General features: G+C 40.9%; 1 long non-coding RNA gene across 1 annotated transcript in view; it reads left to right on the top strand.

Moving 5' to 3' along the window:
• Positions 1 to 7,318: 7,318 nt before the first annotated feature.
• Positions 7,319 to 23,028, top strand: part of LOC309644509 — a 33,637-nt gene continuing 17,927 nt past the window's right edge. Inside the window, exons 1-2 of the long non-coding RNA XR_014254466.1 lie at positions 7,319 to 14,528; positions 22,253 to 22,393. This is a non-coding gene — a long non-coding RNA (uncharacterized lncRNA). The remainder of the gene's footprint in view (positions 14,529 to 22,252; positions 22,394 to 23,028) is intronic.

The following is a 23,028-nucleotide window of genomic DNA, read 5'->3' as shown; positions in this document are numbered from 1 at the left end:
CACCACACTGTGAGAAAGTGACTCTTTTTACACTCATCTCAACAATTTATTATGTTAAGGAGAAAAACTTGGTTTGGAGCTACGACATCTTACTCCCTCTTTTAACAAAAAGAAGTAAGCATCAGGCACAGACTTCAAGATCAGGCAATGGTTGATAGATCTAATTTAATAATATTTTATTTCCCTTGAACTTATACTTTGTGTCACATTCTATTTCATGATGAATAATAATGACCTTCGATATACGTTAATGACATTAAAATTTCCTTTTTTGGAACAATTTTAAGTGTTAAAAGTAATCAATTCAAAGAAAAATATATGTAAAGAGTAGTAATATAGTTTTTTCATGGTTATATAAAAATAAAAGTATTAAGTGAAGCAATGTAGTTTGGATTTGCAAAGAATTTTTATCTGTAATCCTGGAAGTTACATAAGTTTGAATTATATATAATTTATTTGTGTGTGTGTGTGTGTGTATATATATATATATATATATATATATGTATATATATATATATATATATATATATATATATATATAAATGTATTTTTAATAACAGGCAGAATTCTAACATGGCCCCCAATATTCCTTGGTATGCATACTCTGTACAATTCCTCCCCCTTGAGTGCAGACAGAACCTGGGAATATCATGGGATATCATTTTCATGATTATGTTACATTATAAGCAAAAGGGATTTTACAAATATAATTAAGATCCTTATCAGTTGACTTTGACTTAATCAAAAGGGAGATTATCTCGGGTGGGCCTGACCTAATCTGTTGAGCCCATAGATGAGATAAGAAACAGCAGCAGAGGTTTTTCTGTTGTCCTAGAAGCAAACAGCCATGCTGTGAAAGGAATGGGCCCTGTGGCACAGACGGCACTGAGAGGGGTCTAAGGCCAACAGCTGGCGAGAAAACAGACCTAAGCCCTAGAGCCTCAAGAAAGAGACCCTGCCCACAGTCAGTGAGCTTGGAGGAGGAACCTGAGTTTCAGACAAGATCCCAGTGCTGGCTGACACCCTCATTTCAGCCTGATAAGATCCTGAGCAGAGGGCCCAGCTAACTCACATCCAGACTTCTGACCCACAGAAACTGTGAGATAATAAATGTGTGCTGTGTTAAGCTGCTAAATTTATTATAATTTGTTACATAGTATTGGGGGAAATATATATACACACACACACACACATACACACTCTCAGACATTTACACTGTAAAAGAATTTGGGAGAATTGAAGGAAAGCTTTATGGGAGCCTTCAGATTATACAGAAACTATAACACTACCTATACAATATAGGCAGTTTTGTATAACTATGGAGCTACCTATTGAAACTATTCATCATTCACCTGCCAAGGAGAAATCACTGAATTTTCAGAGAACTATCTGGAGTCTTCCAAACCAGTGCTTGTCACCCTTCAGTGTGCTCACAAATCCCTCAAATATCTTAAAAAATCACAGACTCTGATTCAGGAGATGTGTTTTGGGGCCTGAGATTCTGCATTTCTACCAAGCTCCCAAGTGATGCCAATACTATCACTGTGAGTAATAACTGTCCAGATTTTTCCCCTTTTTCCAAATAGGGCTTTATCTAAGTTACAGCAAATGGTTTTCTAAATGGCCTTAGAGAGCTATCAGATACTATCTCCTTCCCGTTATCCAACAGAGCAAGAGCCCTTCTATTGACTGTCCATTCAAAAAGTGAAAGGGCACTGGGACTTGTCCATCTCAGAAGTGAGATTTCCAAGACTGAGTTTAGCAGTCACTTCTCTGACACAGGGCAGGTCACAAGAGACTGGAAGTTTTGTTGAAATGTACGCCCAAGATTTGCAGACTGGTCTAACCTCTATTCAAACTTCTGAGGCTGTGAAACTAGGCTGGAAGTCTTCGCATTTATTATAAGATTCTTGGTATTTCCTGTTTCCAGTCAGGCTGGCAATATCGCAAACACGACCTCTCTAGTGGTTTTTGGTACTTCCACTAACCGTCCCAGCTAGAATCCAGAGTAGTAAAGCAGCACACAAAAGACACCATGTTGGAAACAAGTGTGGTGGGAATTTTCATTTGTGTAACCTCCAAAGAGGTTTCATTTGGTTTTTACTATAGGTGGAACAAAGGTAATTTCCTCAACTACATAAAATCATGCACCTGGTTTTTCTTCCCCTCCCTTCTCACTGTCTAATATATTTCATTTCACCGTATTGGGTTGAGCTCTAAATCTGGAGACTAGAAAGGGATCTCTGGAGATTACCTGTCTGGTCTATTAGTAGTAAATCAACCACAAGTGCAGGCAAATGCACTCACAGATTTGTCTGAAGTTTAGGATAAACTGATAGCATCTCCAAAAGAGACTGGATAGTTATATTGATTAGTGAGGGAAAACTTCTCGCTCACGCTGACTGAGGAGAAGCAGAAAAGAGCTGGATCAGGAACAACTGGCCAAAGTTGGGGAAAAGAGAAATTGTGGTCAATGCAGAGGTTGAAGATAGAGGCGACAAAGATAATAGACTTCTCAGGCAGCCAGGCAAACCCTTGAATCTAGGAACTGATTCAAGTACTAGGGATTTATCCAAAGTCAAAGAGGAAAAATAACAAAAGTGATCTTCAGAGAAGAAAAAACCCACACCCTCTTCTGAAAATTACCAAGTATTTCATCGTCAAGGCCTACATGACACACATTGCCTGTCAAAGTCAGTGATGTATTTAGCGTTACAATTACAGAGACTGGCCTTATTGAATGTGTAGATTTTGTGGCAAGGTGGAGCTAAGAGATGAAAAGAAACTGCTTTCGTGGGATTTGGTGGCAGACGCTGGGTAGCGGTCCCTTGTCACTCACCAACCTTGCCTGGCAGCAGCCGGGGAGTTGGATACCAGGATCCTCTAGCCGATGCACCTCTCCCAAGCACATCTTCCAGATTGAGGATTAAAGTTTTGGTAGCCTAATGCCGAGATAGGACTATTCCTTGATGCCACTTTTTGAAAGGTCTCTTCTTTCGTTCTGAAGCAACCTTGGCACTAGGCATCAAATGCCCCATCAATGCCCAGTGTCCAGGCATGACTTAGGAGACCCCAAGGTGTACTGATGCTGAGGGGTGTGTGGCAGAGAAAGTGTGGGATGAATTCTCCCCTTAAGGATCACACTGCAGTTTGCAGTAATCCCGCTTATAATGTAGGAGTAACACAAACACACACACCCACACATACACAGTATACAAAAAAATTCAGAGGTTTATATAATACTTCAAATATATATATTTATATCTTTTTATATATATGTTTATATATGTATGTAAGAATGTATGTTTACTTCTGTGAGCTACTTAAGAAAAACTGTCTGAAGGAGGGACCAGGCATCAAGGCAGGAGACCCAGAATACAGGGAAGAAGGGTAGGTGTCCCTACAGGGCATTTGGGGTGATAGAATCCCCACGCTAGATGGAGAGCGTGATGCATGAGACCAAGAGTCCAAACTCTAGGCTGTAACTTCCCATGTGACAATCACACCCATTTGTGAAAATAAAAGCTCCACTGACCATGTCCACCTCAGAGTTCTCTGGAAGAGGGTGATCCTCTCCATCCCTTGGCCAACATACCCGATCCCTAGAGGGGACTTTCCCTCTGCCAGCATCACACTGGCAGCACAACCTCCCTGCCTGCCTCTGCCTCCACAACATGAATGAAGAAGAAAAATACACCCACTTAGAGAAGCCACAAGTCCCTGCCTCTACTCACTTTTCATTCTACCTCTCTGATCAACTTCAGTGTGAAACCAACAAGCTGCTACAGCAAAAAGTTAGCAACCTTGATTAGCAATTTGAAATCCTCTTGAAACTCCATACAGGATGGTATTACAGGATCAATGGAAGTTTAAAAAATAATCAGGGCTTCCCTGGTGCTGCAGTGGTGGAGAGTCTGCCTGCCAATGCAGGGGACGCGGGTTCAAGCCCTGGTCTGGGAGGATCCCACATGCCGCGGAGCAACTGGGCCCGTGAGCCACAATTACTGAGCCTGCGTGTCTGGAGCCTGTGCTCCGCAACAAGAGAGGCCGCGATAGTGAGAGGCCCACGCACCGCGATGAAGAGTGGCCCTCGCTTGCCACGACTAGAGAAAGCCCTCGCACAGAAACGAAGATCCAGCACAGCCATAAATAAATAAATAAATAAATTTAATTTTAAAGAAAACTCACTACCTATCTATTAAAAAAATAATAATAATAATCATACAAATTTTAAAAGTACCGCTGCCAAATAATTGCGGCTGACTCCGGGTCAGACAATGATACGTAGACCTCAGGACTGCAGGGCTTTTCTGAGCCTTCTCTACGTGTGCTGTGCACTTGCCTCTTGACCCTTGGATCTATCCCCCACCCTGACCCTGCTGTTCTGTAACACAGGGCTGGCCCCTGCGAGGTAAATTTCCCAGATCCCCTTGCCCATGTGGTTTCTAAGTATGTTGGGGCAATGAGGAACACTGGCCTTGGGGGCTAGGGCAGGAGAAAGGAAGAAGCCTGAGTATTTCTCCTCCTCACTCTGCCTTGAGTGGCTTCTCAAGAGAGGTGGCACCTCCTCCATGTCTCCAGGCAGGCTTTCCTCCTAGGATCCAGATCTCCCCAAGCAACCTCTGAGCTCTGTAGACACCGCCTCCCTGCTCTGCCCTCCAGCCCTACATATCCGCACTCTGCATTGTTCCTTTTTAGATTGCCTCACCTTCCCTTATTTTCAGCCCTTCCGATACCTCTCTGGTTCAGTTCCTACATTAAATTCTTTTTTTTTTAACATCTTTATTGGAGCATAATTGCTTTACAATGATGCGTTAGTTTCTGCTATATAACAAAGTGAATCAGCTATACATTTACATATATCCCCTCCCTCTTGTGTCTCCCTCCCACCTTCCCTATCCCACCCCTCTAGGCAGTCACAAAACACCGAGCTGATCTCCCTGTGCTTCCCACCTGCACAGGGTTGCTTCCCACTAACTACCTATTTTACATAGTCCATGTCACTCTCTCACTTCACCCCAGCTTATCTGTCCTCCTCCCTGTGTCCTCAAGTCCATTTTCTACATCTGTGTCTTTATTCCCATCCTGCCCCTAGGTTCTTCAGAACATTTTTTTTTCTTTTTTTTAGATTCCATATATATGTGTTAGCATACGGTATTTGTTTTTCTCTTTTTGACTTACTTCAATCTGTATGACAGACTCTATTTCCATCCCCCTCACTACAAAAAACTCAATTTTGTTTCTTTTTATGGCTGAGTAATATTCCATTGTATATATGTGCCACATCTTCTTTATCCATTCATCTGTCGATGACACTTAGGTTGCTTCCATGTCCTGGCTATTGTAAATAGAGCTGCAATGAACATTGTGGTACATGACCCTTTTTGAATTATGGTTTCCTCAGGATATATGCCCAGTAGTGGAACTGCTGGGTCATAGGGTAGTTCTATTTTTAGTTTTTTAAGGAAACTCCATACTGTTTTCCATAGTGGCTGTATCAATTTACATTCCCACCAACAGTACAAGAGGGTTCCCTTTTCTCCACACCTTCTCCAGCATTTAGTGTTTGTAGATTTTTTGATGATGGCCATTCTGACTGGTGTAAGGTGATCCCTCAATGTAGTTTAGATTTGCATTTCTCTAATGATTAGTGATGTTGAGCATACTTTCATGTGTATGTGGCAATCTGTATATCTTCTTTGGAGAAATGTCTATTTAGGTCTTCTGCCCATTTTTAGATTGGGTTGTTTGTTTTTTTGATATTGAGCTACATGTGCTGCTTATATATTTTGGAGATTAATCCTTTGTCCATTGCTTCTTTGGCAAATATTTTCTCCCATTCTGAGGGTTGTCTTTTTGTCTTGTTTATGGTTTCCTTTGTTGTGCAAAAGCTTTTAAGTTTCATTAGGTCCCATTTGTTTATTTTTGTTTTTATTTCCATTTCTCTAGGAGGTGGGTCAAAAAGGATCTTGCTGTGATTTATGTCATAGAGTGTTCTGCCTATGTTTTCCTCTAAGAGTCTGATAGTGTCTGGCCTTACATTTAGGTCTTTAATCCATTTTGAGTTAATTTTTGTGTATAGTGTTAGGGAGTGTTCTAAATTCATTCTTTTACATGTAGCTGTCCAGTTTTCCCAGCACCGCTTATTGAAGAGACAGTCTTTTCTCCATTGTATATTCTTGCCTCCTTTCTCAAAAATAAGGTGACCATATGTGCATGGGTTTATCTCTGGGCTTTCTATCCTGTACCATTGATCTATATTTCTGTTTTTGTGCCAATACCATACTGTCTTGATTACTGTAGCTTTGTAGTATAGTCTGAAATCCAGGAGCCTGATTCCTCCAGCTCCGTTTTTCTTTCTCAAGATAGCTTTGGCTCTTCAGGGTCTTTTGTGTTTCCAAACAAATTGTGAAATTTTTTGTTCTAGTTCTGTGAAAAATGCTGTTAGTATTTTGATAGGGATCCCATTGAATCTGTAGATTGCTTTGGGCTATATAGTCATTTTCACAATGTTGATTCTTCCAATCCAAGAACATGGAATATCTCTCATCTGTTTGTATCATCTTTAATTTCTTTCATCAGTGTCTTATAGTTTTCTGCATACAAGTCTTTTGTTTCCTTAGGTAGGTTTATTCCTAGGTATTGCATTCTTTTTGTTGCAATGATAAATGGAAGTGTTTCCTTAATTTCTTTTTCAGATTTTTCATCATTAGTGTATAGGAATGCAGGAGAATCTGTGCATTAATTTTGTATCCTGCTACTTTACCAAATTCATTGATTAGCTCTAGTAGTTTTCTGGCAGCATCTTTAGGATTCTCTATGTATAGTATCATGTCATCTGCAAACAGTGACAGCTTTACTTCTTCTTCTCCAATTTGGATTCCTTTTATTTCTTTTTCTTCTCTGATTGCTGTGGCTAAAACTTCCAAAACTATGTTGAATAATAGTGGTGAGAGTGGACAACCTTGTCTTCTTCCTGATCTTAGAGGAAATGGTTTCAGTTTTTCACCACTGAGAATGATGTTTGCTGTGTGTTTGTCATATATGGCCTTTATTATGTTGAGGTAAGTTCCTTCTATGCCTACTTTCTGGAGGGTTTTTATCATAAATGGGTGTTGAATTTTGTCAAAAGCTTTTTCTGCAGCTATTGAGATGATCATATGGTTTTTCTCCTTCAATTTGTTAATATGGTGTATCACATTGATTGATTTGCATATATTGAAGAACCTTTCCATTCCTGGAATAAACCCCACTTGATCATGGTGTATGATCCTTTTAATGTGCTGTTGGATTCTGTTTGGTAGTATTTTGTCGAGGATTTTTGCATCTATGTTCATCAGTGATATTGGCCTGTAGTTTTCTTTCTTTGTGACATCTTTGTCTGGTTTTGGTATCAGGGTGATGGTGGCCTCGTAGAATGAGTTTGGGAGTGTTCCTCCTTCTGCTATATTTTGGAAGAGTTTGAGAAGGGTAGGTATCAACTCTCTAAATATTTGATAGAATTCACCTGTGAAGCCATCTGGTCCTGGACTTTTGTTTGTTGGAAGATTTTTAATCACAGTCTCAAATTCAGTGCTTGTGATTGGTCTGTTTATATTTTCTATTTCTTCCTAGTTCAGTCTTGGAAGGTTGTGCTTTTCTAAGAGTTTGTCCATTTCTTCCAGGTTGTCTATTTTATTAGCATATAGTTGCTTGTAGTAATCTCTCATGATCCTTTGTACTTCTGCAGTGTCAGTTGTTACTTCTTTTTCATTCCTAATTCTATTGATTTGAGTCTTCTCCCTTTTTTTCTTGATGAGTCTGGCTAATGGTTTATTAATTTTGTTTATCTTCTCAAAGAATCAGCTTTTAGTTTTATTGATCTTTGCTATTGTATTCTTCACTTCTTTTTCATTTATTTCTGATCTGATGTTTATGATGTCTTTCCTTCTGGTAACTTTGGGGTTTTTTTGTTCTTCTTTCTCTAATTGCTTTAGGTGTAAGGTTAGGTTGTTTATTTAAGATGTTTCTTGTTTCTTGAGGTAGGATTGTATTGCTATAAACTTCCCTCTTAGAACTGTTTTTGCCGCATCCCATAGGTTCTGGGTCGTCGTGTTTTCATTGTCATTTGTTTCTAGGTATTTTTTGATTTCTTCTTTGATTTCTTCAGTGACCTCTTGGTTATTTAGTAGTGTATTGTTCAGCCTCCATGTGTTTGTATTTTTTACAGATTTTTTCTTGTAATTGATATCTAGTCTCATAGCATTGTGGTCAGAAAAGATACTTGATACCATTTCAATTTTCTTAAATTAACCAAGGCTTGTGTTGTGACCCAAGATATGATCTATCCTGGAGAATGTTCCATGAGTACTTGAGAAGAAAGTGTATTCTGTTGTCTGTGGATGGAATGTCCTATAAATATCAATTAAGTCCATCTTGTTTAATGTATCATTTGAAGCTTGTGTTTCCTTATTTATTTCCATTTTGGATGATCTGTCCATTGGTGAAACTGGGGTGTTAAAGTCCCCCTACTATGATTGTGTTACTGTTGATTTCCCCTTTTACGGCTGTTAGCATTTGCCTTATGTATTGAGGTGCTCCTGTGTTGGGTGCATAAATATTTACAATTGTTATATCTTCTTGGATTGATCCCTTGATCATTATGTAGTGTCCTTCTTTGGCTTTTGTAATAGTCTTTATATTAAAGTCTATTTTGTCTGATATGAGAATTGCTATTCCAGCTTTCTTTTGAGTTCCATTTGCATGGAATATCTTTTTCCATCCCTTCACTTTCAGTCTGTATGTGTCCCTAGGTCTGAAGTGGGTCTCTTGTAGACAGCATATATACGGGTCTTGTTTTTGTATCCATTCACCCAGTCTAAGTCTTTTGGTTGGAGCATTTAATTCATTTACATTTAAGGTAATTATCAATATGTATGTTCCTATTACCAGTTTCTTAATTGTTTTGGGTTTGTTATTGGAGGTCTTTTCCTTCTGTTGTGTTTCCTGCCTAGAGAAGTTCCTTTAGCGTTTGTTGTAGAGCTGGTTTGGTGGTGCTGAATTCTCTTAGCTTTTGCTTGTCTGTAAAGATTTTAATTTCTCCGTTGAATCTGAATGAGATCCTTGCTGGGTAAAGTAATCTTAGTTGTAGGTTTTTCCCTTTCATCACTTTAAATATGTCCTGCCACTCCCTTCTGGCTTGCAGAGTTTCTGCTGAAAGATCAGCTGTTAACTTTATGGGGATTCCCTTCTATGTTATTTGTTGTTTTTCCCTTGCTGCTTTTAATATTTTTTCTTTGTATTTAATTTTTGATAGTTTGATTAATATGTGTCTTGTCGTGTTTCTCCTTGGATTTATCCTGTATGGGACTCTCTGCACTTCCTGGACTTGATTGGCTATTTCCTTTCCTATATTAGGGAAGATTTCAACTATAATCTCTTCAAATACTTTCTCAGTCCCTTTCTTTTTCTCTTCTTCTTCTGGGATCCCTATAATTCAAATGTTGGTGCATTTAGTGTTGTCCCAGAGGTCTCTAAGACTGTAGTCAATTCTTTTCATTCTTTTTTTCTTTATTCTGCTCTGCAGTAGTTATTTCCACTATTTTATCTTCCAGATCACTTATCCATTCTTCTGCCTCAGTTATTCTGCTATTGATTCCTTGTAGAGAATTTTTAATTTCCTTTATTGTGTTGTTCATCATTGTTTGTTTCCTCTTTAGTTCTTCTAGGTCCTTGTTAAACATTTCTTGTATTTTTCTCCATTCTATTTCCAAGATTTTGGATCATCTTTACTATCATTACTCTGAATTCTTTTTCAGGTAGACTGCCTAGTTCCTCTTTTTGTTTGTTCTGGTGGGTTTTTACCTTGCTCCTTCATCTTCTGTGTGTTTCTCTGTCTTCTCACTTTGCTTAACTTACTGTGTTTGGGGGTCTCCTTTTCACAGGCTGCAGGTTCGTGGTTCCCGTTGTTTTTGGTGTCTGCCTCCAGTGGCTAAGTTTGGTTCAGTGGCTTGTGTAGGCTTCCTGGTGGAGTGGACTACTGCCTGTGTTCTGGTGGATGAGTCTGGACCTTGTCTTTCTGGTGGGCAGGACTACGTCCGGTGGTGTGTTTTGGGGTGTCTGTGACCTTATTATGATTTTAGGCAGCCTCTCTGCTAATGGGTGGGGTTGTGTTCCTGTCTTGCTAGTTGTTTGGTATAGGGTGTCCAGCACTGTAGCTTGCTGGTTGTTGAGTGGAGCTGGGTCTTAGTGTTGAGATGGAGATCTCTGGGAGAGCTTTTGCCATTTGATATTATGTGGAGCCAGGAGGTCTCTGGTGGACCAATGTCCTGAACTCAGCTCTCCCACCTCAGAGGCAAACACCTGACACCTGGCCGGAGCACCAAGACCCTTTCAGCCACACAGCTCAGAAGAAAAAGGAGAAAAAAAGAAATAAATAAATAAAATAAAATAAAATAAAATAATATAAAATAAAATAAAAAAGTTATTAAAATTAAAAAAATAAAAATTATTAAAAATTTTTAAAAATTTAAAAGTAAGGAAAAAAAGAACGAAAGAAGAGAGCAACCAAACCAAAAACAAATCCACCAGTGATAACAAGTGCTAAAAACTATACTTAAAAAAAAAAAAATGACAGACAGAACCCTAGACAAATGGTAAAAGCAAAGCTATACAGACAAAATCACACACGGAAGCATACACATACACACTCACAAAAAGAGAAAAAGGAAATATATATATATATATATATATATATATATATATATATATATATATATATATATATATATATTAAAAAATAAAAGGAGGAAGAGAGCAACCAAATCAATAAACAAATCTACCAATGATAATAAACTCTAAATACTAAACTAAGATAAACATAAAACCAGAAACAAATTCGATACAGAAAGCAAACCCTAAGTCTACAGTTGCTCCCAAAGTCCACTGCCTCAATTTTGGGATGATTCGTTGTCTATTCAGGTATTCCACAGATGCAGGGTACATCAAGTTGATTGTGGAGATTTAATCCACTGCTCCTGAGGCTGCTGGGAGAGATTTCCCTTTCTCTTCTTTGTTCACACAGCTCCCGGGGTTCAGCTTTGGATTTGGCCCCGCTTCTGCATGTAGGTTGCCTGAAGGCATCTCTTCTTCGCTCAGACAGGACAGGGTTAAAGTAGCAGCTGATTCGGGGGCTCTGGCTCACTCAGGCCGGGGTGAGTGAGGGGTACGGACTGTGGGGTTAGCCTGCGGTGGCAGAGGCCAGCGTAACGTTGCACCAGCCTGGGGCACGCCGTGTGCTCTCCCGGGGATGTTGTCCCTGGATCACGGGACCCTGGCAGTGGCGGGCTGCACAGGCTTCCTGGAGGGGCGGTGTGGATAGTGACCTGTGCTTGCACACAGGCTTCTTGGTGGCTGCAGCAGTGGCCTTAGCATTTCATGCCTGTCCCTGGTGTCTGTGCTGATAGCTGAAGCTCGTGCCCATCTCTGGAGCTCGTTTAGCAGTGCTCTGAATCCCTTCTTCTCATGCACGCTGAAACAATTGTCTCTTGCCTCTTCGGCAGCTCCAGATTTTTTTCCCGGACTCCCTCCCGGCTAGCTGTGGCACACTAGCCCCCTTCAGGCTGCGTTCACACAGCCAACCCCAGTCCTCTCCTTGGGATCTGACCTCCCAAGCCAGAGCCTCAGCTCCCAGCCCCCACCTGTCCCGGCCGGCGGGTGAGCAGACAAGCCTCTCAGGCTGATGAATGCTGGTCGGCACTGATCCTCTGTGCAGGAATCTCTCCACTTTGCCCTCTGCACCCCTGTTGCTGTGCTCTCCTCCGTGGCTCTGAAGCTCCCCCATCCCCGGTCTCCACCAGTGAAGGGGTTTCCTAGTGTGTGGAAACTTTTCCTCCCTCACAGCTCCCTCCCAGAGGTGCAGGTCCTGTCCCTATACTTTTGTCTCTGTTTTTTCTTTTTTCTTTTGCCCTACCCAGGTACATGGGGAATTTCTTGCCTTTTTGGAAGTCTGAGGTCTTCTGCCAGTGTTCAGTAGGTGTTCTGTAGGAGTTGTTCCACATGTAGATGTATTTCTGATGTATTTGTGGGGAGGAAGGTGATCTCCATGTCTTACTCCTCCGCCATCTTACTTTTTAACACTAACACCCTATGTGAAGTATTGCCAAAAATCTAATCAACTCTGTACATATAACTACCAGTTTACAGGAAGTAAAAGAATAGAGAAACATGCTAAAAAATACAGTGACAATCCAATGAATATCCAGGGGAAACTCCAGGACAAGGGATCTGATTTCTTCAAAAAATAAGGAATTACTGGAGGCAGCCTTCCGCGGGTCTGAGCACTGGCTAATTGCGGACTCAGTCTACCTCCACAGGATCACTTTGCCTAAGAGAAAAAGCCAGGTGTGCGGGAGAAGCTCCGGCGCGCTGAGACCCGCCCCCCCATTAAATTCTATTAAACCACTTTGTGTGGGTTCAGTTTTCTTGAAAAACCATAATGGTTACAAAACACATAATTGTTTTATGCCTCTTCAAGAGGAAGAATGAACATGCCCAAGACTTATTTCGCCATATTCCCTTCGCTTTTGTGACCACCTATAACCTTCCTGCAGAGGAGCTGGTAAATTCTGTTAAGATACATTTGCCTGTTTTTGCAAAGTTCTACCTCCTAAACCCAGAATACTTTCACATGAAATGAAGGACACCCTCTAGGACATTGCACGGCCTCTGAAGGCCAAAGATGACACAGATAAGCCCATAATTAAACCTCCAAGAAGGGATGAGAGGAGAGGAGGCATCCCAGAGCTGAAGGCCAACTTCTAGAACCCAGATGGCTCCCACCAAAAATGCAGGTCATCCACACGAACCAGTGTCTTTGTTCCTTGAAAGTCAAGGAGAAGAGCATACTCTACTGACCCCCTAGAATCATGCCCTCCAGCTCTGGCTCAACTCTCAGTACCACTTAGAACTTACACAGTACTTTCTATCTTCAAAGAACTATGTGGACATTAACCAATTATTCTGTTCTTGGCCCTATGCCGGGTTACACTATCAAGATTTGACAAACGCTTTGTACTCTCTGTAGTTCTGTAGGAATGTAGGTTTGTCTATTTCAATGAAAACTGAAGCCAAGCTGGGACCTTCGGCTGAAGGAAGCCTTGACGATTTAATATTTAATACAAACATCCTGTTCTCATAAATTGATCCTCTTTAACAGAAAAAAGAATTGTCATTAGAACACAGCTGAGCAAAAAAGAAAAAGGTTATAAACTTTGAAAAGAACAAAATAGTTAATGTTTGGAGCTTTGTAAGTGTTTTCAACAGACAGTTATGCAGCTGTGGTAACTTGGGAGGTGGGCTTTTGCTTCACCTCCTTTCATCTGCCGATGGGTGCCTGTTATTGAAGGTTTACATTTTGTTTATGCTCTCCATGATGTGCAGATATTTTCTTTGCCTTTTGAATTTCCTTCCTCTTGCTTCCCCTTTGAGGCTCTTTTGCTTCTCATTCACTGAGCTGATGAAGAGCGAGAGAGAAATGAGTCCTTAAAAAGAAAGCTACTTGCTTAAAGCAAGATCAGGGACCACGGACGGAGCTGCCGTCCAAGCCTCTCCACCCTGTTCCTTCTCCAGCCTGATCTCTGCCCTGAGAGGACCACCCTCTCCATCCAGGCCTTCCTCACTGCCTCTTCTGAGAGTCATGCTGCAGAACTAGCTCTCTGCAATGGAAATCAAGGCAACTGGCTCCAATGCCAGAACTTCACTGTGGCAAAAATATCTCCACTTTTCGTCAGACTTCTGAGTATCAGACAACTGGAGTATAACCAAGACCCACGAAATACCGTTTGCAATCTGGTCTTGATTTAAAAGCTGACCACATGGCATTTGCACTTCTCCTTGACTGACAAGTTCCTTCGCAAAGCAGCCTTGGCTTTCCCGTCCTGCTTGTCCCTGGGACTTCAGATAAGTAATTTTGGCATTGGCTACGCTCAAAAATATTCTACCAGGGAATGGAGCTATATGATCATCCCTAAAGGATAAGGGGTCAACCCTAATAACATTATGCCCCAATCAAAAATAGAAAAAAATAGAGACAACTTGGGTTTCAAAGAGCGTTAGCAGTCAACAAGCTGCTATTTCATGGTGGGGCACTTGGTGATTAAAGTTTCCACTGGAGACTCAAGCACTGTTAATGGCTGGCATTTAGTAAAGCAAAGAAAAACAGAGGTTTATAAGAATCCTAGAAAAATTCCCTCCCACGGATTCCCGTGCCCTGGATTCCATTTAACAATGTATTGAAATCATAATCTCACTTAAAGGTTTGACTCCAGTGACCCCAGTTTTCAGCGATTTATTCTTGTTTCTTACAACTCCTGTATTATCTATTCTCTTTCTCTCCCATATAGATATTATGTCATACTGCCTTATAGTATTATATTCTATATTATTTATAATTTTGTGAGTATATGTTTTGTCTTTTTGTCTTAGCTTGGGAAAAGCAGCAGAACCTGAGACAAGGATGCAGCTACCTCCTGGAAGTGTCCAGCTGCAAAGTGAGAGACTGGAGCATTTACCCACCAGGTCCCATCCCCCACTGTACAAGCATCAGCCCTGGGTGTATTGATTCCCCAGCTCTCCTGAGTAGCTCTGAACCAGCCAGACAAGCTCCAGCTTCCATGGCTTGGCAGGAGCCTCGGGGGCAAAGCAGAGAAAGCCACGTAGCACACCCTCTAAGTGAGATGCTGACAGCTGGAGTTGAGTCTTGAGGTCATGGAATTGTCTCCCACACGTGGGCTGAAACCAGAAGTGGGCCATGAGTCTGTGATGCCAATACCAGTGGCATTGCTGTGTCTATCATGCCAACTTGGGCTGCAAGTTTCTCAGGGCAGAGGCTGTCTTCTCTGATTTGGTACCATGCATGCACCTTGCACAGCACCAGGTATTTGGAGGGAGGAGCAATAAATATTTCTGATGAGAACAAGTTCAGGATAAATCAATCATGTATCACCCAATGCTTCTTTTCTCTCCTTCTATCCTCTTACTCTTAATTTCATTTGCCATTCTGCTAATATTTTATAACAAAACAGATAGTTGAGCCATGGTAGAAAGAGCATTGAAAGTTACAGTGGCAGTGCCTGCGTTTGAGTCTTAGCTCAGCCTTAGACTAACTGAGTGGCATTGGGCAGGTCAAAAGTCTCTCCAAGCTTTGATTTCCAAATCTGTAAGATGCTTTCCTGTTGAGATTAATATCAAAATGAGCATATGGCCTGTGTGAAAAGTAGTTGGAAACCATTGAAATGTGTAAGGGACATTCCTCCTCCTCATCCCCATGGACAGCTGCTTCCTAAATATCCACTCTTCCAGTGTAAAAGTCTGAGCATTGCTAATTGCCATGAGACACAGAACATAGGAAAGTGATATAGTCTGACCAGGGTCCCCTGCTACCTGATGAATTCTGAGCCATTTCACAACTTCTGGTCAATACACATCTTCCTAGAAGAGTAGATCTCACCAGCCCCCTTTGGTAAGAAAACATTGTCATGCAAAGTCCCCAAATCAGCCACTTTTCTCAAAACCCCGGCTTATTTCCCTAAAGCCTTCCACTGTATCATTTACTTTCTACCACAAATAATGTTTATATAATAATCCATCTCAAAATGCCACTGCTTAAAACAAAAGTCACTATGAAAAAAGGATATAGATTGGTGAGTGAATAGAAGGATGGGTAGATAGATAGATATATGATAAAACAAATATAGTAAAATACTAGGTGGTGAGTAAATGGCTGTTCACTGAAAACTCCATTCAATTTTTCTGTATGTTTGAATTTTTCATTAAAAAATGTCAAAAGAAAAATTAAACATTATTTAGTTCACAAACGCAGGCATACCTCTTTTTATTGCACTTGGCTTGCACTTCACAGATATTATGTTTTTTACAAATTGAAGGTTTGTGACAACCCTGCATCGAGCAAGTCTATCTGTGCCATTTTTGAACAGCATTTGCTCACTTTGTGTCTCTGTGTCACATTTTGGTAACTATCAAAATATTTCAAACCCTCCCACCAGCAAAAAGATCACAACTAGCTAAAGGCTCAGATGATGGTTAGCATTTTTAGCAATAGTTTTCTTTAATTAACGTATGCACATTAGACATAACGCTATTGCACATTTAGTAGACTACAGTATAGTGTAAATGTAACTTTTACATGCACTGGTAAACCAAAAAAATCCTGTGACCCACTTTATTGCAATATTTGCTTTATTGCAGTGGTCTGGAACTGAACCAGCAATGTCTCTGAGGTCTGTCTGTATGCGGGTTCCTCTGATCGGGGCTGGGCTGGGCTGATCTTGGCTGGGCGTGCTCATGCTCCTGTCCTGTAAACTGCTGGATCCACTTGGGACATGTGGTCTAGGATGGCCTTACCTGGGATAACTCTCTTCCATATTTTGTCCTCCAGCAGGCTAGCAGGGGTTTGGTCGCATCATGGTCACAGGAATTCAGAGAAGTAGAATTGTGCAAGGCTTCTTGAGTTCTTGGCTTGGAAATGTCACACTATCACTTTTGCTGCAGACTATTGGCCAAAGCAACTCATAAAGCCAGCTCAGATTCAAGGGGTAGGGAAATAATAAATAAGAAAAGTGAAGACCTGGGGTCATTTTTGAAATTGACTGCATCTAGCTTGCTGGTTGCTAACCACTGTTACCACAAAGCCATGGAGCTTCCACATTCAGACTTACATACTCAATTTTGATCACTCACCAGCAGTCACATGCATAGAACTTTTGGGGTCTAGACATCCTCAGACCCCAGAAGAGAGGGATTGTACTTTAAGATCTATATTGGTCAGGTGAGACTGCAGGCCAAGTAAAGTTAGTAATTGCCCTCCGGAAGCACTAATCAGGAAGTGAAGGTGCTACCATTCACACTCAGGGGTCCTACTGCCCACAGCCGTCTCCATCAACCAATCCTATGGCTTGCCCTAAACCCATAGGTCTCCCTATGCAATCTCCTTCCTGGTGCATTGTTTTCCTTCACTTACTGCTTGTGGGCTGTCCCTTGTAAACTAAGATGAGGTCACTGACCCACCTTTCCTAGAGCTCGAACCTTCCCTCTGTTCGGCAGAGATTTTAGGGTTCATCAAGCCTGCCATCATCAGATGTCTCCTGGTCCTCCTCATAGTCAGAGGAATTAGATGGACATAAGCAATGCAGCCTTGGTCAGAGAATAAACTGTCTCTTTGTGCTGAGTGCTACAAACATGCCTGGGGTGAAAACTCCAACATCATTACCATCATACTAACAGACCACTGGCTCAGACACCAGCTAACAACAGGGGTGATGGCAAACACAACACTCTAAAACCTGGGAAACCTAGTAAGCATTGCCCTCTTGAAAGCCAATTCATGTGGAGGGTCTTTCAGCAAACTTATGTTACCAGTCTCAGTAAAGAGAAGCAGACAGTGATAATTACTTCCTAATAAGGACCATTGAGGTATTAGTAAGCGAGCTATGGAATCAAGCTTTTCTTGTTAGCCACTTACCAAACTCAAAGACTATGAGATTTATGAGTTTTTAATTAGCCTTTTCATTACATCATTAGTACTTCCCTACTCCTGCCACACAGACAGAGCAGAAAGCTCTAATTTATGGTGTTTATTGATTATGTTATTTGATTAAAGATGACAGCTAGGCTTGTCTAGCATTCTCAAGAGCTGAGGAGAGGATGAGTTAGAGTGAGGAGTTAGGGTGGGTGAGAAGTTGGACATCAGGGAAAAACGAACACTTTTTTAGCTCGACATGAATGAAATCACAGATTCCTTGCCCCATTCCCTTTGACATAGAAGATATTAGCATAGCCTGTAAAGGGACCTCCTTAATTTCTTAAAAAATAACAGTAAATAGGAGAGAGAGAACAGAGAACTGAAATATTTGCAACAATACTCATTTTAATAGGTCAGATGATGCCAGAGATGTAAGCCACACCCACCCTAAGTACAAATCAGATACTTCTGTCCACTAGATCTCCATTTAGACTCAAAGAGTAGACACTGGTGTAGTGACCTACGGAGCCCAAGATGAGTGACTACTTTCCACGTACCTGCATCCTCCATCTGTAAAAGGAGGGATTAAAACTAGGTCCCTTTTCAGATGTCTTCCACCACTAATATTCCAGGACTCTGAAGTCAAGATCTAATACCTGCCTTCCCCAGGCCAGTCACCCTTACCAGTGCTGAGTCCCCAGAACAATCCTGGAAGGTTGGCATCATACTAAACCCTGTTTTCCTAAGACTTACAAGGGTTCCAAGACTTGCTGGTTCCCTGCTACTCACAGCTGGTGTGAGGAAGAGCAGCACAGGCATCCCAGGGAGCCTGCAGGAGAGGCAGAGTTTCAGGCCCCACCCACAACTACTGGGTCTGAATCTACAGTTTAACAAAACCCCCAGGGGATTCGTACCCATGGCACATTTTAAGAGGCATTGCCCTAGGTCACAAAGCCACAATATGTCAAAGTCAGAAGGCAAATTCAACACCACCCCCCACCCCAATATTGCATCCTGTATTTTCCCACCCATACCACACCCATGAGTCTTCCTTCCAGAAGAAACAGGCACTTGTTTAGCTCTTCTTATCAGCCATGGTCAGGTTGCCAAGCAAATGTCCCGATACCCTATGCAATGTTTCTCCAAGGTGCTTTTTTAAACCTATTACAGTAAGTCCCCTACATACGAACCTTCAAGTTGGGAACTTTCAAATTATTACGTGCATGCATCCTCTACAAGTGGCTGTGCTTTTGTGTACTTTACAGTACTGTATAGATTACAGTAGTACAGTATCTTTTATTTCAAACCCAGGATGTCACCTATGACAAGAATAAAAGAGCTACTACTCAGACATCACTGGATCGTTTTTTCAAGAGGGTAGATAGAATTGAATCCAGCAAGGAACCAGAACCTGTGCCATCAATGTCAGGCATGAGTGAAATTGCAGCTTGCCCTCCATCTCCTATTGCTGATGATTCTTCAGCTCTACCATCTCCACCTCCTCTCCCTCCTCCAGTCAGTAACTCTTCTTGCCTGTTCACTCGATGCCAGCCCCTGTACGCCAGCTGTTGTATTGTACTACTGTACTTTTCAAGGTACTGTACTTTTCAAGGTACTGTACTGTAAGATTTAAAATGTTTTCTTTATATTTTGTGTTTGTTGGTTTTTTATGTATTATTTGTGTGAAAAGTATTATAAACCTATTACAGTACAGTACTATAGAGCCAATTGTGTACCTAAGCTAACTTGTTGGACTTACAAACAAATTGGACTTATGAACACACTCTCAGAATGGAACTCGTTCGTATGTAAGGGACTTACATACTTACTTACTGTACTACTGTACACACCACCAGAATCATAGAATCTTTCACTTGATGGTTTGCATACCATGTAATTAAATTAATTACACCCCCATGTAATTAAATTAATTTAGAATCCAAAATGACAGCATTGCCAATAGTCTTGGAAATGATAGATAAACCAACTTTTCAAATGACTTTAAAGATAAGACCCAGGAATAAAACTAAAAGAAAAGCAAAGAGGTTTTTTTTTTTCTTCTGTCTATGAAAAGATTCTTTTAAAAAAAAAACTTAAAATAATTAATTTTTTTAAAAAGTTTGTTGATGATGGGGTGGCAAAGGGCCACGACAAGCAGCAGGAAGGACTTGCTTTAAGGAGAATTGGCCTTGGTTTCTCTCTTGATGCTTCAGCTTAGAAAACATCAGAGGGGACCTCCGCTTAGCTGTGCACAGTGCCGGTCTGGAGACCCCTGGGCAGACTAGGCCCCCATTGGTTGGGTTACTCTGGAGCTGTAAACACGGTGCTCTCCCAATCTGCTTTCCAAGATGAACTGTATATAGAGCATGTGTGTGGCGGGAGATGATAGCTCGCTTGAGGCTTTCAGCGATCGATGTTTACAGACTATAATGGAAACCACAAGTTTCTTCTTTAACTCAAGTCAGTATACATTCCTTCAACCCGCAGGCAAATTGGAGCAGGGAGGGGGGTTGGGAGAGGTTCACAATGAGTCATCATTTCACATTTTTTAACAGCTTAATGAGCATCTAGAAATGCCGTATTAGCCAGCAAAAATACAGAGTCTTCTTTCCCCACCAATTTCAGCAATGACCCTATTTGGATGTGGAATTTCTTGAGCATCTATTTTCAGTGACTCTCCTCATGGAAGGTGAATGAATACTGTCTCTGCCACAGAGTTACAAACAAAATATATGAAAGGCCCCACAGCTAACTTTAAGTTAATAACCTTCCCTCATTTTGCCCCAAGTCTGGGAGGAGAAAAAAGTGATTTCTCCTAGGTTCCATTAATCCTCTGGAAACCCCAGCCCAGGGTGCTTGGAAGGAAAGACAGAATTCTCAGATCTGCAGAGCAGTTCCCTCAGCCAAGTTCCACGGTGCTAACAGACAGATGTAAATATAGCTGAGGTTCTACAGCCACAGCTGTGTGCCTCTGGATCTCTCAGATCTATGTGTGTGATCATCAGAATTTTTCAGATCATCTAAAATAGCAGTCTCTGTGTGTCTTGGCAACTTTGGTATCCTGACCCACTTTTATATTTTATTTTCAGGGGCCACGTGCATAATCTGGGTAAAATAATGGGCAAAAGTACAGGATTTCCCAAAGCGACTTAATGTCTTGAATGTATGTGTGTTTGTACATAGATATTTTAATGCAATATTAAACATCATTAGCATTTCAATATCTCTGATAATTGAGAGAGAGAAACTGAGTTTGTTCCAAGTTTTTTCCTGAGCTCCTAATAAATTATCCTTTGTCTTTTCACTTTTCTTTCTCCAATCCTTTCTAATATTATAGGCTGACCATATACTGGTTCCCAAGCCAGTTACAAGGTCTGAAGTATCCCCTTTGTCCTTTAGACCAATATTTGAATCTCTTGGATCAGTGTCAATTCTGCATCAGCCTAAAGGAAGGAGATGTCAAGAGTCACCCAGTTTCATGAGAATAATTCTGTGAGATTTTCTTCTTGAATTTACAAAACATAAAATGCAAGGATACCCTTTCTGTAATAAAGGCAGGGTACATGACTTTGAGATCTTGTGGACATTTCTTCATGTCCCTACAGATTAGCTTTAAAACTACCTGCTATTTTAGAGCAAACATTCATTTAAAGATTGAATTAACTCCTATAGAATTTGTGACAATCGAGAAAAATATTCCTATTATATAATTCTGTGTGAATTCAACTGAGTTTCAGCTCAAAAGAATCTGGAATTCTTATCATAGATGATAGGAAAATAAAGGGTTAAAGAAGTAAATACGTTTTTAATTGCTTTCTAAACTATGCTGATTTCACTGGGTAAATTCCTCAGAATAAAGCTAATTGACCTTTTTAATAAAAAGGTCATCTCTCTACATTTATCATTCAATCTTATCATAGCACACTACTATTCAGTATAGTCTTCTGAGGACTCAGGATAATTTCATGACTTATACCTCAGTTTTCACTCTTTTTCTTCTCCTTTTCTGGAGGAAATCCATGTGTCCTGTGGACTGTGGGCCCCCAAAAGGAGGTTGTAACTATATACGAAGGGATGTGTGGACAGAGCAATTTCCATATTTGTCCTCTCATTCATTCTTTAATTCATTCAGCAGCTATTTATTGAGAATCTAGTATGTATGCCATGCTAGTGGTTGGGAGACTGGCAATTGACAGAACTCATGCATTCATGTAGCTTCCCTTTTAATGGCGTTATAAAGTGTGGCTAGTGGTGATTAAATAACTAATTAACAAGATAAATTAATAAGAAAAATATCAAATGGTGTTGCATGCCATGTAACAAATTAAAGGTAAGTGGACTTCATTTGGATCTTGATTGAAAAACCAATTGTAAAAGACATTTTTGAATCAATCGAGGAAAACTGAACACTATGTATTTTATGATGTTAAAAAACAATGCTAATTTTGTTCGATAGTGGTTTTATGCTGATGTTTAAAAAGAAAGATAAGTCCTTATCTATTAGAGACACCTACTGAAGTGCTTACAAGTGAATTTGCTAGGATTTGCTTAAGAACTTTCTCAAAAGAAGGAGTGATGATAGAAAAAACAAGAAAGGCAGAAAGAATGGTTGTTATTGCTAGGTGATGACCACAAAGGATTCACTGTACTGTTTTCTCTACATTCGTGTGTGTTTGAAAATATCCTTAAAAGTTAATAATCATAATCATAATGCCTTATTGCATTGGTGTGCAGAATTAACATTGCCTGAACACCAGGATATGGCAGCTGCCCTGCCGACACAATTATTGTGGCTACTCCATAGGAACAGGATGGATCCCCACCCAAAATTTGGTTCAGATGTCAAGAATAATGATGCCATCCATACACCAAGAGGTAATACAAAGATTTATTATTTATATCATGAGGCTTTGCAGGGAGAACAGGGCAGCCCCCTGCCCCGACCTCTGCTGATCTGAAACTGACCTGGTGTTTTCATTGTGTTGGGGGTGGGTCCGGGTAAGGGTGCCCATGTGCAGATAGGGCCTCGCGTGGCTTGAATCTCCCACCAGCTCCAAATGGAGCACCAGGCTTTTTTTTTTTTTTTTTTTTTAACCAGGGGTCCCAGAGGTGGGGCACAAGGGAGAAGGGCTGGAGGTTGAATCAATTGCCAATGGCCAGTAGTTATCAATCATGACGAGGTAATGAAGCCTCTATAAAAACCCCAAAGGCAGGGCTTCTGGTTGGTGAACATGGAGATCAGGGAAAGGGTGCACACCTGGAGACAGCATGGAATCTCCTCCTCTTTTCCCCACACCTTGCCCTGTGCATCTCTCCCATCTGGCTGTTCCTGAGTCATACCCTTTCATCATCAACAGGTGATCCAGTAAGTAAAATGTTTCTCTCATTTCTGTCAGCTGCTCTAGCAAATTAATCAGACCTGAGGAGGGGGTCATTGAAGCCTCAATCTATAGCAGGTTGATGGGAAACATAAGCAACGACCTGGGCTTGTGATCGGCCTCTGAAGTGAA

Source organism: Balaenoptera physalus (assembly GCF_965194825.1).
Source record: "Balaenoptera physalus genome assembly, chromosome: 16".
In the NCBI taxonomy this organism is placed as follows: Eukaryota; Metazoa; Chordata; class Mammalia; order Artiodactyla; family Balaenopteridae; genus Balaenoptera; species Balaenoptera physalus.
Note: the sequence above shows the minus strand (reverse complement) of the source record. Positions and strands in the feature narration are given on the sequence as shown.